Source organism: Macaca nemestrina, chromosome 7, assembly GCF_043159975.1.
Source record: "Macaca nemestrina isolate mMacNem1 chromosome 7, mMacNem.hap1, whole genome shotgun sequence".
Classification (NCBI taxonomy): domain Eukaryota; kingdom Metazoa; phylum Chordata; class Mammalia; order Primates; family Cercopithecidae; genus Macaca; species Macaca nemestrina.
In genome coordinates this window covers 132252333-132267584 of record NC_092131.1, presented here as the reverse complement: position 1 = coordinate 132267584, position 15252 = coordinate 132252333, and the positions used below count along the sequence as shown (strand labels likewise).

Genomic DNA, 15252 nt, shown 5'->3' with positions numbered 1-15252 from the left:
TAAATTGACATTTCCACTGAATTGGAAACGACCATGAAAATAATCAGTATCGCACTATGAGTATGGAATTTCTCGAACTGTGGAGGCTGGCTGAGTGCAGCCCTATTTTATCCATCCCACACTGTAGGCCTGGTCCTCAGGGCTCACATGCTTTCCCAGGGCCTAAGAAAATGATCGTGACATGGAAATTTAAAAAGTTTTGCCTCCAAAATTAACATTCCTTGCAACTGAGCAAAACCAATATGAAAGAATGTTTAATTATGAGTCTACTAAGCAAATGACATTATGCCAGCTCCAACTCAACTCCTACAGTTATTTATAAATTAGATTAAATGGGGGATGTGGGCGCATGTTAAGATGTTAGGCATGACGTAAGGATGGTGCCTCCAGATGTGAAGATGGATGCAGAGGAGGATGTGCATTTTGTGAGGCCCAAAGCTCACACAATCTTAGGACCTTTCTTTAAGAAAATGGATACAGCACTTGAACCCGGGAGGCGGAGGTTGCAGTGAACTGAGATTGTACCACTGCACTCCAGTCTGAGCAACAGAGTGAGACTCCCTCTCAAAAAAGAAAAGAAAAGAAAATGGGTACAGCAATATCTTACTTCTGCAAATTTTAGCCAAGCACATGACCAGGCGAACACTCTGTAGGGGTACTTCCAGAGCTCTGCAACGACCAGGGGAGGGGAGAGGCTCTGAAGTCCAAGATTCCTCAGCCTGATGGTAAATACTCCCCAGGGTGGATGGGTTGTACCATCAATTATGGTAGAATGAGCTTGGAAAGTGCTGTCAACCCAGGCTTGGAGAGTCACACCATTCCCATTAACTCTACCACTCTTTAAAGATTCTGAGAAAGTCCTCCAGTTCAGAAAGCTAACTTTATTTGACCCAGAGTTTTCAATTTTTTTTTTTTTTTTTGCTATAGAGACCCTCTCTGGGCGAACATTTTTGAACATCTCAGAAAGGGCTGGGAAAGGCTGACTTAGTCCCTTCTGCCTTCCCCTGCCCCCTCAATGCTCTTTCATTTTATGGAGAAGGAAACAGCAAGGACTCTGACTTCTCTGTTATCTCAGGGCAGCTGAAATTATTCCTCAACCTCAACCTCAGGTTGCAGACATGGCAGGTCAGAGAGTTTTACTGCAGAGGGTGGTCAGGGAGGAGAGGGGTTAGCTTAGAGGACAGGGCCAGACCTACTCATAAGGGATTTCTAATGTAATGAAACACCTCCTCCAGAAAAAAAAAAAATCCGCACCTTTCTCTTTTTCAGAATTTTAAAAGAGTGGGGCATTTTGCTTCAGATGAGGGCAAAAGTGGCTTGATGTATGGATTCCTGTGTCTCACTTTCTGTTGCTTTCTTCTTTAAGAGTTTAGCCTAAGACTGGAAACATCATTTTCAGGTCCCTGTGCAAAATGGAAATGCTGGGGCTCCCTGTTCCAGAATTATTCAGAATTTCAAGAGAGCATTCATCCAAGCGGGGGGTGGTGCCCTTCGGAGCTCCGGCCCTGAATAACTAGCTGTACAGGTTGCGTGCCCATGAAGCCAGTCCTGGTTAGTGCGTATTCATGTTTATTTATTTCAAAGTTCAAAGTTCTGAAGATATTTAGAGTCTGTATGGAAGGCAAAGTGGCGTAAGAGATTTTAACATAATGAGCCAGATCTGGGCACCAGTGTGGAGATGCATTTTTATAGGGTGAATCATTAATTGGGCATTCTAAGAGTCACTCAGCCTTTTCAATGATTCATCAGCCATGCTGATGCTGTTGTGTGGTTCATAATATTGTTGTAATTAACTGACGCTTGTCAAATGTAAACCTGGCTCTAACCTGGGTGTTTTCAAAAACAACACTAGTTACTGTGTATCCAGGTAGAGGGGGTCAGCATACTGTAACTCTCTGTTTTCCTGACTTGTAATAATGAACCCCTTCTCTCAGGGGACTTAGTCTCATTGTCTTTCCTGTAAACAGTTGGTAACTGTGAGTGGAGCTCTGGAGTGAGAAACGGGGTACTGCTAAGGGCCTGCATGTTCAGAAGCAGCAGTGTGGCATGGGAGCTTTTACAGCAGCACAGTCAGGGGTCAGTTCTTTCACTGCCTGGTAACTTAGGCTTTCCAAGGGAAAGGGAGGTAGTCACTGCAGGTAAGACAAAGAAAGTGCTTGGTAAGGGATTTCTGGGATCCTCGAGTCCAGAGTGGATTAGATGCGATTAGAGACCCACTCTAAGCTGTTACTACCTGCATCTTAGTCCACTCCAGAGCTGAGGCTCCCTGATCCCTTTAACCTTTAACCATGCTCACTGGGCTTCCAGCTTCCAAGCCTTCTACCTGTGGAATGCTTGGTCCAATGTCTGGGGCACCTACTCTTACTCCAAACTCCTCCACATCTGCAGAGTGGCCCAGCATATTCTCTTCTGGAAAGGAGGTCTTTGTCTAACAGAAGTGAGTCTGTAACCCTAGGCCAATTGGAGAAAGGGGTGTGGTGTGCATGTGACCTGTTTTCTTGCCTCCAGGGCAGGTCAAGTCATCCTTCCTTGACCCTTAAAAATAGCAGTGGTTGGCTGTGCGTGGTGGCTCACACCTGTAATCCCAGCACTCTGGGAGGCTGATGTGGGTGGATCACGAGGTCAGGAGATGGAGACCATCCTGGCTAACACGGTGAAACCCCGTCTCTACTAAAATTACAAAAAATTAGCCGGGCGTGGTGGTGGGCACCTGTAGTCCCAGCTACTCAGGAGGCTGAGGCAGGAGAATGGCGTGAACCCGGGAGGCAGAGCTTGCAGTGAGCCGAGATCGCGCCACTGTACTCCAGCCTGGGCGACAGAGTGAGACTCCGTCTCAAAAAAACAAAAAACAAAAAACAAAAAACCAGTAGTGGTTTTAACAAGGTTTCCCCTTTTTGCTTTTCACTTTTTCTTGGTTCATAGTTTGCATGCTACTGTCCCATGGAGCCAGGAAGAGAGCAGGAGTGGGGCAAAGCTGGGGTCTGATGGGGGCTGGGAACCTTGTGGCCTCTGCCTGAGCTCTGTGGGACCACGTCAGGGCAGGGATGGGAGTGCCCTGGGCCCGGAAGCAGGTTGGCCGTGGCTCAACGCTCACCAAATGTACCCAACCCTGGCTAAGACTTCTCCTTAGAGGGGGATCATCAATACCATATCTTCCAGGCCCATTTTCCTTACTTAACCAGATGTTAGGCCACGCAGATTGGAGAAATATAGTTATCTCTACTTAACACATCATAAATTACCATCATAAATTATCCCAGTGTTTGTATGCCCTTGTTCCCAAAGCAAAAGGTTCTGAAACAACCTTAGTTGAGATAGACGTTTCCAGTGAGGGTAGGTATATCAGTAGGTTGAGAGGAAGCATGCCAACGCAGGTACAATTTACTTATTTGTTTTTAATTGCTGTAGAGAAACCCTAATTCATAACTATTTGCTGGAGATGAATTGGGTTCCCCATCTGCTCCACTTCTAAGGCAAGCTTAAACTTCTTCCTGATAACCTGTCAGTGGTTTTGCCTTCAAAGACCCAGCCTTATCAGCCCATTTTCTTATTGCCACAAAAAAACCTGTGCCACCGCTGACCTCCTCTGTGACCTTGGGCAAGTCCTTTCCTTACACTGGGTGTCCACTGCTCCATCTATAAGCAGAAGGTAGTAGATCAGCCCATCTCTATGCTGGATAACTTTGTCTTCAAACCCCACAGACTTCTCTTCGAGCTGAGGGCAGGGCTGCTGGTTGATGCAAGAGGAGGAAGCCTTAAAGAGGTCCCTCTGATGAGGAAGCCCATCTGAGCGGCTCTCACAGGCCACACACTTGAAACCAAGTGCGCGTCTCCCCCACTTGTATGGTAAAATTTCGGTGCTGACAAAGGCTCTGATGGTAGGTTTTCTAGGGAAGGCTGGTGGATTTCCTCATTGGGAGCAAGGCATCCTCTGCAGTCACATATTGGCAATGACAGCTCCTTCTCACTAGGGTCTAGGGTCTGTCCTGCCCACATCACAGAAATAACCATAAAAGTCCCTATTATTTACTGAGGGCTTATCATAGGTGAGGTGCTGCACTGAGGGGCAGTCCCTCCAGGGGTACTATTTTCATTTCACAAGGAGAAGTGTTGTTGAAGTTCAGAGAAGTTAGGTAACTTGCCTAATACACTGTGAGTGGCAGAGTTGGGATTCTACCCCAGGCACTGAGCTCTGAAGCCCGAGCTCTTGACAACTTTGCCTGTATGCTTCCATAAATGTAATCTTTAAGCTGTGGCTGTTCCCTGTTAAGCCCCTGTTTAAAGATCCATCAAAATAGATGGCTCCTTCTCTGAGTCATAGCCTTCTCTGATTCTTCTTATCATCATGAGACCAGATACCGAGAGGCAGAGATGGCCAAAAGGTTTTAAGTTCCCTCTGTTCTCTTGTAAAATGCAGTGCCCAGTAATATCCTGGCATTACCCACACTGCTATGGCCTCTAGTTGAAGATAGGAGTGCTGTGGGTTTTTTCTTGGCAAGAAATTGTGGACCAGAGGTGACATTCAATCACAGTCCTCTGGTCTCATTTGGGACCCAGCGGGCAAGTCTTTTCTTAACCCTATTATTTTACAAAAATATTAAAAAGCAAGCAACTGGGTATGGTGGCTCAAGCTATAATCCCATCGTTTATGGGAGGCCGAGGTGGGGGGATCACCTGTGGCCAGGAATTCGAGATCAGCCTGGACAACATGGTGAGACCCTGTCTCTACAATAATAATAATAATAATAATAATTAGTCGAGTGTGGCAGGGCACACCTGCAGTCCCAGCTACTTGAGAGACTGAGGCAGGAGGATCACTTAAACCCAGGAGCTTGAAGCTGCAGTGAGTTATGATCATGCCACTGCACTCCAGCCTGGGTGACAGAGCAAGATTTCATCAGACTGGGTAACAGAGTGAGACCTTCTCTCAAAATAACAGCAAGTAAGCAATCATGGTTTTTTGACTTTTCAAGGAATTTGCAAACAACATATATTCCCTTCACCCATCTAGCTTTTGGGGAAGGACACCCAAATTCTAACAGTCACCTACCTAGAAAAATAGATAACCACAGCCACGGTCCATTCCATTGAAACTTGGTGATGCCAGAAGGTCTCAGGCTCAGGAGGGGCACCGCCGAGTGCCTCTCAGCAAATATCCCGATTCCTTAAACTGGGACAGTGTTTTCTGTCTGCAGAGTGTGCTCCCACCTTGGAGTGGGCTTGTCTGGCTTGACCCTGAATATGCCCAGCAGGGACTGCATCCCTCAGTTCATAGATACAGAGGTTGAAGGTCAGGGAGGTAAAGACAGAAGGGGCAGCCAGTCAGAGCCAGTAGCTGCAGCCCAGATTTCTTGGCTCTGATTCCAGGATTCTTTCCACTCCACCGGCTCTCATGTATGGACAACTCAGGGGTCAGAGTAAGCACCTTTATTTTTTTATTTTTATTTTTATTTTTTTTTTGAGACGGAGTCTTGCTCTGCCGCCCAGGCTGGAGTGCAGTGGCCAGATCTCAGCTCACTGCAAGCTCTGCCTCCCGGGTTCACGCCATTCTCCTGCCTCAGCCTCCCGAGTAGTTGGGACTACAGGCGCCCGCCACCGCGCCCGGCTAGTTTTTTGTATTTTTTAGTAGAGACGGGGTTTCACCGTGTTAGCCAGGATGGTCTCGATCTCCTGACCTCGTGATCCGCCCGTCTCGGCCTCCCAAAGTGCTGGGATTACAGTAAGCACCTTTATTTCTGAATTTTCTTATTCTCTCCTGTAGCCTTATGACCAGTGTTCAGAAGATTTATCTCTTCCTAGCTTGGGACTTGCACCCAGCAAGTTTCCATGCAAGGCAGCTGCCTTTAAGAAGAACAGAAGAGTCCCAGTTGGGCTTATGGGGAATGAAATCAGTCGCAAGCCCCGATCTCTCTGAAAAGTTGTTATTAAATTCTGTGCCTGGCCCTGACCTGGATTTAAAGATTTGCAAGAAGACAAATTCCAAACAGATGCCCATTAGGGCCCTGACAGCCGCAGCTTAAAGATAACATTTACATTCTGCCGGGGTTTGTATCTCTCTGTTCCCTACTCGGCCCCTCTCTCTCCTCCAGTGGGATCAATACCTCGGTTGAGGTTATGTGGAGGTGGCCACATTCTTTTAAGCTGTTTGCTCAGTGCTTGGTTTGCTCTGCTAACACGCTGGGCACTTCTTCCAACAGCCCTGTTTGCCCAGCATTAGGGCTGTTTGCCGAAACACCTAGCCCAATCCGAGGGGGCTCAGCTTTCTAAACAGTTGGTCCCCGAATCTGTCAATCAATAACACCAATTGGGTTCCTGATACGAACAGCAAGTGTGGCCAAGTCCAATATTTGCGCAAACACTACCCCCTCCCCCTGCACCTGACTGTCCCCCAGCTTGCCTAAAAGGACGATCACCAGACGCACAGGCTGCTGGGAAGATACAATGTTGGCAAACAGGGAGCTGGTTCCAGGAAAGAAGGGCACATGAGCAAACATGATGGCCCCTTTATGAGAGGTAATTTACTGAAATGCACAGCGATTACCTGCTCATCCAGCCCTGGTATAATTAAAAATGGCAGGCTAGGGGCTCTGTTTCCCCCGGCGCTGGCAGAGAAGCCTGGGTTTCGACTTGTGAAGCTTGAGGTTGGATGTGGGAATTGGCTTGGAGTCATAGACGATGAGAGGGACATTAGGATATTATCAAGCCCGTGAACCCAACTCCCGGGAAGGACACAGCAGAGCGAGAGAAAAGGTACCTTCAAAAGAGGCTGGTGTTCAGTGGGTATGGGCTTTTCTTTTGGGGTGAGGAAAAAAATGTTTTAGAACTTGTGAGAGGTGTTGGTTGTGCAACATCGTGAATGGATTAAATGCCACCGAATCGTTCACTTTAAAATGGTTAATTTTATGTTGTGTGAATTTCATCGAAAAAAAATAAAAAGGGTGAATCCCAATGAACCCAGGTCGTTTACATTTCAGAAGCTCTAATGCCTAACTCAGGGTTTGGCTCAGAGTAAATGCTTAATAAATGTTTATTGAAAGAACAACCTAACATTTGCACAGTCAACAAAGCTCTTTGTTATACATTAGCTCATTTCATTTTTAAAGAACCCTCTAAGGTGGGCAGGGGTAAGCATTCTCGTGTTGTAAAGGGGAAGCTAAGGCTTTGAGAGGAGTGTGGTTTGCACAATGTCACGTAGCTAGTGACAGCAGTGCCAGAATTCAAACCCAAAAGTCTTTGACTCCAAAGTCTGTGCTTGTAAAGCAATACTATTTTGTCTACCTCATGGCTTTCAGGATGGGAAACAAAGCAATAGGGTTTTAAAATATGTTCTCCCCCCTTCTTTTTTTTAGGGTATTTATTACTAAAAGTGTTTTAAAACTGGACCATTGAGTAAAGTCACTCCATCTCCTACCATTCCTAGCACAGCGCTTGATAAATATTTGCTGGCTCATTCAGCTGCAGCTGCAGAGACCTACCTGTGGTTGCTGTGGCGACTGTCTGGGCCAAAGCTCAGGCAGCTGGAAGTATCAGTGAAGCCAGAAGATTTCAGCTGTTCAGGGTCTGTAAGGAGGAGTCAAGGTCTGGGGTTTGTGTCCTCTGCATAGCAATGGCACTGCAATGGACGAGCCTGGTGCAGGGCTGGGCTGTCTCGCCACTGTCACCTGCCTGTTGAGGGATGATGGTGGTTGTTGAGAGGCTGGATCAGACCCCAGAGGTGGCATGGATATGACATATTTGTTGGACTTACACAGTCTTGTATTTTATTTCCATCTCTGTTCCTTCCTTCCATGAGATCTTGGGTGTTGCTTCATCAACCCTGAGTAATCGTTTCTTCATCTGCAAGATGGAATAAGAAGGCCTACCTCACTGGGCTCGTGTGGGTGAGGAGAACTGAAGAGTCTGAGAGCACCAGTGTGGTGCTTGGCACGAGCCAGAGGCTACAGAAAACACTGCCCTCCCACACTCCACCTTGGAGAGACTCAGAAAAGAGCAAGCTTCATTTGAAAAAAAGGAAAACAGCTCAGGCAATGGGGTGGCTTAGAGTGAGTACCCTCAATGGGCTTGATCAGACCTCTGGCCAAAGACCCTTTTGGGGATGGGGTGAAGGTTGGTTGTTGCAGGGTAAAGGAAGTTGCTGTCTTTGGGAGGGGCGCCTGGCTGTGAGGTGACCTCTAGTCGTATTTGGCATAAGGGGAGAGGAGGGAACCAGGATTGGTAAGGAAGAGGGCTAAGAGACTGCCAAAGGTCTCCCTGTTTTGCCAGGGTTCTGGCTGATGGGAAGCTGGGCCAAGAGGTAGGGACAGGAGTAATCATCCTCTATGATTGCAGGGCACTCTACTGTGCACACATGCCTTCCACTTCTTCCATCTGCCATGTCTTTCCAAGAACCCCTATGGCCCTGGGCTCAGAGCAGAGCTGAGTGCAGAAATGAAAATCTATGGCCCTGTGTTCCAAAACAATGAAGAATTTCAAGATGGTGGCAGTGGCAAAATCCTTCTCCAGGAAAATTCTTTCCTTGGCCCAATGTGTAAACACTTGCTGAGGTCCTGTGGAGTTCCGTAAGTGCTGATGATATTGATGATGATGATAAGTATATAAGCTTCATGTTAGGACAGTTTTTGTTTTTGTTTTTTCTGAGACAGAGTCTTACTCTGTCACCCAAGCTGGAGTGCAGTGGCCTCCATTATGGCTCACAGCAGCCTCGACCTCCCAGGCTTAAGCAATCCTCTTACCTCAGTCTACCGAGTAGCTGGGACTACAGGTGCATGCCACCATACTTGGCTAATTTTTGTATTTTTTTAGTAGAGGCAAGGTTTCACCATGTTGCCCAGGCTGGTCTCAAACTCCTGGGCTCAAGCAATTCTTGCCCGTCCATCTCTGGAAGTGCTGGGATTACAGGTATAAGCTACCGTTCCTGACCTTACGACAATTTTATTTTTTGAATTTAATTTAATTTTTTTTAGATTTATTTTTATTTATTTATTTTTATATTATACTTCAAGTTCTAGGGTACATGTGCACAACATGCAGGTTTGTTACATATGTATACATGTGCCATGTTGGTGTGCTGCACCCATTAACTCATCATTTACATTAGGCGTGTCTCCTAATGCTATCCCTCCCCCATCCCCCTACCCCACGACAGGTCCCAGTGTGTGATGTTCCCCACCCTGTGTCCAAGTGTTCTCATTGTTCAATTCCCACCTATGAGTGAGAACATGCGGTGTTTGGTTTTCTGCTTAGGACAATTTTAATACTTATCATTTAATAAACACTTTATTGCACATGGAAGTTACTTTGGGGGAACTCCTAGTTGTAGAGTTGGCTCCTGAAACAGACTCACTCATAGGCATTTATTTCTAGAATAATGTTGTCAGGGTACAGAATTGTACCCTTTAGGTGGGACACAAAACCTAAAATGACATCCTTTTCAGGTGTAATTTGTATCTGGTATCTGGCATCAAATATTGTTGCATTTAAAAAGTAGATTCAAAATGAACAATGATAGCACAGTGATTGTGAAGATGAAACAAAGTGACTTAAGTTGCCTGACTTGATCATTCTAGGTGGCCGTCGGAGTTTATTTTTGTTTAAAATCTAAAACAATGAAACGGAGTGTGAAATGTGAGGTGTAATATTTGTGTTTCGTAAGTGTATATTTTAGTTAATGCTTGAATTTTTTACTGAATTCAATAATGTTTTTAAAATTGAAACTTACTTTTTAATTATTTTAAAATGACAGAACAAAATCCAGATCATGGATTTATCAATGTTGTACCATTTGCTAACATTTTGCACTTATTAAATCCTCTCATTGGTCTCTGAATAATTATTTACATAAATTATTGTATTAGAATGTCACCAAAGGAACCAAAGGATCAAAGTTCAAACTGATAGGTATATTTAAACACAATTTAGTAAATAATTGTGCCTTGTTGTCCTGTAGGAACTTGTAGTAACTTGCAGTATCTTGCAGTGTTGTGAAACCAGCAACTTGTTCACAATTCTTCTGAATTTCTCGGGAAATTTGAAGTGGAGTACCTGTACCAACATGAAATGGTACGAATTTAAGTGAAGCTCAACAACAAAAAGCAAAAAGAACCAAAGAGGAAGCAACTGAAACAACATCTGGATGTATTTAAAAATATACAGTGCCTCTAAAATCAGGTGTCATTAATGAAAATTCTCAAGAAATGCCACCGGACATAGCCAATGCACCCATACTATTGTTATTCATTTCCTGCTTTTTACAGAAAACAATTTTGTTGCATGGAAGATTGGTGAGTTATAAAAAGACCTGCCCTGGGAGAATGGCGTGAACCCAGGAGGCGGAGCTTGCAGTGAGCCGAGATCGCGCCACCGCACTCCAGCCTGGGTGACAGAGCGAGACTCCATCTCAAAAAAAAAAAAAAAAAAAAAAAAAAGAAAAAAAAAGACCCGCCCTGGGTGTCAAGCACAGTAGTTACACCGCTTGTTCTGGCCCCTCTGCTTGGGATACGTGGGCAGGGTGCCCTGGTGGTAGGGCCTTGGTCACCAGCCAAGTCAGTTCCCATGGGATCCTCTTTCTGAGCTGATGCCCACTCCCTTGAAGAAGGGACTTCTATTCAGGCCTCTCGTTGCAAGGAGCAGAAACCCACTTAGGCTGGCTCAAGTCAACTGTGTTCAGCTGCTCAGCATCCTGTTTCACAGGCATGTCCCAGCCTCTCTTGGGGTATGACTCGAGGCTGGCAGGGGAGACCCAGGGAATGTCACCAGTCTTTGGGGTTGCCTCAGCTCAAAACAGTCCCTCCTTTCAGCTATTTTTCTTTCTTTCTTTTTTTTTTTTTGGGGATTGGGTCTTGCTCTGTTGCTCAGGCTGGAGTGCAGTGATGTGATCTCGGTTCACTGCAACCTCCACCTCCTGGGCTCAAGCAATCCTCCCACCTCAGACTCCTGAGTAGCTGGGACTACAGGCATGTGCCACCATGCCTGGCTAAGTTTTAAATTTTTTTTTGTAGAGACAGAATTTTGCCATGTTGCCTAGGCTGGTCTCGAACTCCTGAGCTCAAGCGATCCACCTGCCTCAGTCTCCCAAGGTGCTGGGATTACAGGCGTGAGCCACCTCGTCCGGCCTCCCTCCTTCCACTTTTAGGTAGCTGTGTTCAGAGTGGGTCATCCAGCAGAGGCAAACAGGTACAAAGTTGCTTCCAAGGCCCTGTGGGAAATTCTTATTAATTCAGTTGACAAATATGTGTTAAGTGCCTTCTTTAAGGACAGACAATGTCAGACCAGACTCAGAGGCTGTCTTACTGGGGGAGCTATGGCACACATGAGCATGGCCAGAATTCAAGGAAGGGTGGGAGAGGGGCTCTAAGAGAGAGGCAGGTGAGTTGTTAGGGGTATGTGAAGAAGGGTGAGAGAACTTTGCCCCAGGGGTCTCCAAGAGGGGCTGGGGGCCTTTGTAGAAACTGAGATGTGCCAGGAGAGAACATCTTCTAAAGAATGGCATGCTTGGCTGGGCGCAGTGGCTCACACTTGTAATCCCAGCACTTTGGGAGGCCGAGGCAGGTGGATGACTTGAGGCCAGGAGTTTGATACCAGCCTGGCCGATGTAGGGAAATCCCGACTCTACTAAAAATACAAAATTCAGCTGGGCATGGTGGCACACACCTGTAGTCCCAGCTACTTGGGAGGCTGAGGCAGAAGAATCGCTTGAACCCGGGAGGCAGAAGCTGCAGTGAGCTGAGATTGCACCACTGCACTCCAGCTTGGGTGACAGAGCAAGATCCTGTGTTTAAAAAAAAAAAAAAAAAAAAAAAGACTGGCATGCTGTGTTTATTTATACCAGCTCTGTGACTTTGAGCAAGTCCCCCCTGCCTTCTGGGACACAGCTCCCTCCTCTGATGAAGCGGGGTGAGCGGGCCAATGGTCTGACATTGACATTATGGGCTGAATGTAATGAGGATAAAGTCAGGCAATCGCAGATTGCCAGCCCCCATCCAGAGTTAAGTGCTTAATAAACAGTGGCTGATGGCATGTTCGCAGGGTCTCCCAGGAAATTCCCCTTCGCTGGTGGTTTTCTGCCCTGACGCAGAGTAGAATCAAGGGCTTAACTCAGACCTTCACTCAGAAAAGGCCTTTCTGCAGGTGCTGAGCTAATTCTGGGGTTCTCTGATGAGTGAGCCCAGTCCACGCTTGGAATTTCCAGAGGAACAAATACCGTGGCCCTTGCACAACCTTCCTCAAATATACACTGTCTCAGTGGAGCTTTTGAGAGAAGCTGAATAGCTCTTGTAAAATATAAACTGTCATTTTTGTTGCTAATAATAATAATGACAGTAAATTCCTAGGCTCCTGCCTTGGAATCATAGCCTATCTGGAGGCAAATTTCATCATCACCCAAGGACTGGCCCAGCACCAGGAATAATAACTTCAGCGTTCCTTATGCCTCAGAGGTTCACTAGGTCCGTGTACGTGCCTTTCTGACTCACCTCTAGATATGGTGGTGCCTCTGCTGCAGGACGGCTTGCTCTTTCACTGCCGTTCACGACTATTTCATGTCTCTCAGGCACTTTAGCTGTATACCTAATTTAATCCTCTAGCAACCCTGTGAGGGAGGTCATCTTAGGGATGACTGGGATTGGAACCCGGTTCTGTCTGCGTTCAGAGCCCAAGCTCCTAAGCACAGCCTCTTTGCTGTTTGACGGAAACAGTTCCAGCTCTGGGAGGTGCAGGCCAAGATGAGCATCCTGAAACAGGCTTCTCTGAAAGGAAAGAACATAAAATAAGGGCCTTGACCCAACTCAACGAAATGTCTTATGCTCAGTCACCACTGAGTGAGAATCTGTTAAAATCTGGTCAGTCCTGTGCTGAACTTGCCTGGAGCACTTTCCAGGTAGAGAGAAACTGGTGAATGAAGAAAATGCATCATGATGATTGCAAAGGAAACACTTAATCTATGGAAGATAATACCTTGTTTTGAGGCATTTGCAAATACTTTCTGAGACATCCTGTTCCACGCCAATAATGGATGGACTAACCTCAAATTGTTCTTATTTGTTCATTAACGCAAGTCCCCCAAGGGCTTGCTATGCAACACTTTATTAGCCTGGACCGAGTAATATATTTTAAAGTAATAAAACTACATTATTTTAAAATTATTTTTTAATGTGGACTTTCCAGCCATTGACTGCCCTCTCTGATAGGTCTGAATTAGTGAGTTTTAATTGTGTGTAAAAGAGCAATAAAATCATCATTATGAAAATGATGGGGTGCCTCCTTCACAGCAGGCACTGTGCTGGGCCTTAACCCACTCAGCCTCACTAATCCCGCCATGTGGGCGCCACATGCCCTCACTGCACAGACAGAACTCATGCTCGGAGGGATTCAACTCCTTGCTAATGAATGGGGGAGCCAGGACTGAAACCCAGGCGTGTCAACCTCTGTTGGGGCTCAGAAAATGATACTCCTCAATATGATGCTTTGACATGCTGGACTAAAGAAGTAGCCTCAAGGTCTCTTGACCTTCCCTACCCCTCCTACCTTCCTGTTTCTCAACCCCTTGTCTCTCCCAAAACACAGGACGAGGCTGTTCTCTGAAGTTCCCTCGTTCACCTAGAAACCGGATGGCCAAAGAGGAACACAATTGCCTTCCATCCCTTCCCTGAAATTTCATTACCCAGCGGATTAAAACTCCTATCACAGAGGAAGAGATTGAAAATTAAACATCACACCGATGACCCATACTTCGGAGCATTGACCCAAATTGTCCGTTTTTAGGTCCCACTCCATCTCCAAAGATAATTATTTCCTAACCATTGTCTGAGCATTGGGTCCATTCATTCCTCTTAAAAATCATTTGCTGGGCCAGGCGCAGTGGCTCACGCCTGTAATCCCAGCACTTTGGGAGGCCGAAGTGGGAAGATCATGAGGTCAAGAGATCGAGACCATCCTGGCCAACATGGTGAAACGCTGTCTCTACTAAAAATACAAAGATTAGCTGGGCATGGTGGCACATGCCTGTAGTCCCAGCTACTCGGGAGACTGAGGCAGGAGAATTGCTTGAACCCAGGAGGTGGAGGTTGCAGTGAGCCGAGATCATGCCACTGCACTCCAGTCTGGCGAAAGAGCGAGATTCCATCTAAAAAAATTTATATATATATTTTTTCTACCCCTCAAAACAGCCGTTTTCTCCTCCATCTCCTCTTCCCTGATGAAGAAGGGTATATAAGCGTCTGGATCTCATTGGGTTTGGGTCATCATGTTCTTGCAATTCCCCTGTGCTTATGCACATTAAATAAATTTGTATGCCTTTTCTTCTTATTAATCTGCCTATTGTAAATTCATTTTCAGTGAACTTCGAAGGGCAGAGGGGAAACTCTCCCTTGGCCCCTACCCCTCCAAGGTCCCACTTTTCCGACAACACTCCTTGGACACAGCCGAGGTACGAACATAATATGGTCCTGAATGAGGCTGAGTTTTGGGTGCAGAAGACCTGGGTTAATAAAAATAGGAAGGTAAGAAAAGAAAAGAAAAATCAAGACACATCATAGGACTAGCTTCCTATTATTTATCAACTCAGGATTGACCACCCCTATGGGCCAGACAGTTGTACCCATATGTACCAGGTGGGTACACGAAGACACGAGAAGCGCTGTGGTGGGTCATTTTGCATGTCAGCTTGCGTGGAGTATGCCGACTCATTGTTTGGTCAAACACTGGTCTGGACATGGTGGTATAGGTATTTTTTAGATAAGATTAATGCTTACATCAGTAAAACAGGTTACCCTCCATACTCTGGGTGGGCCTTGTCCAATCAGTTGAGGGCATTAAGAGCAAAGATTGAGGTTTCCTAAAGAAGATGAAATTCTCCTTGAGACTACAACATAGAAACCCTGTCTGAGTTTCCAGCCTGCTGCCTTGTGGAATTCGAACTCAGGACTCCAGTCTATGGCATTAACCCTCACTTAAATTTTCAGCCTGCCAGCCTGCCCTGTGGATTTCAGACTTGCCAGCCACACAATTCCTTAAAATAAATCTCTCTGTCTCTGTCTCTTTCTCTCTGTCTATATACACACATGCATGCATATACACATATATATGTATGCATCTATATATTTATATCTGATCTCACAGTGCGTATTGGTTATTCCTCTGTAGAACTCTGCCTAATACAGCTGAAGATGTGTTCTCTTACTTCAGAAAGCTTGTACATTACTGGGGGACAATCAGTACAGAAGTCAACAATTACAGAAAGGGGACTAGGGTAATATG

General features: G+C 45.9%; 2 long non-coding RNA genes across 5 annotated transcripts in view; one reads left to right on the top strand and one right to left on the bottom strand.

Moving 5' to 3' along the window:
- The window catches only part of LOC139364437 (uncharacterized), a 49507-nt gene extending 44138 nt beyond the window's left edge, over positions 1–5369 (bottom strand). The window contains exon 1 of the long non-coding RNA XR_011626400.1: positions 5051–5369. This is a non-coding gene — a long non-coding RNA (uncharacterized lncRNA). The remainder of the gene's footprint in view (positions 1–5050) is intronic.
- Positions 5370–5532: 163 nt separating this feature from the next.
- On the top strand, positions 5533–14317 carry LOC105487787 (uncharacterized). Of its 4 annotated transcripts, none has more exons than XR_011626398.1 (4): positions 5557–6513; positions 7793–8042; positions 8329–8558; positions 9977–14316. It is a non-coding gene; the product is annotated as an uncharacterized lncRNA (long non-coding RNA). The 4 variants fall into 4 exon arrangements; XR_011626397.1 differs by having other exon boundaries at positions 5558–6750; XR_011626399.1 differs by having other exon boundaries at positions 5533–8042; positions 9947–14317.
- Positions 14318–15252: the final 935 nt, after the last annotated feature.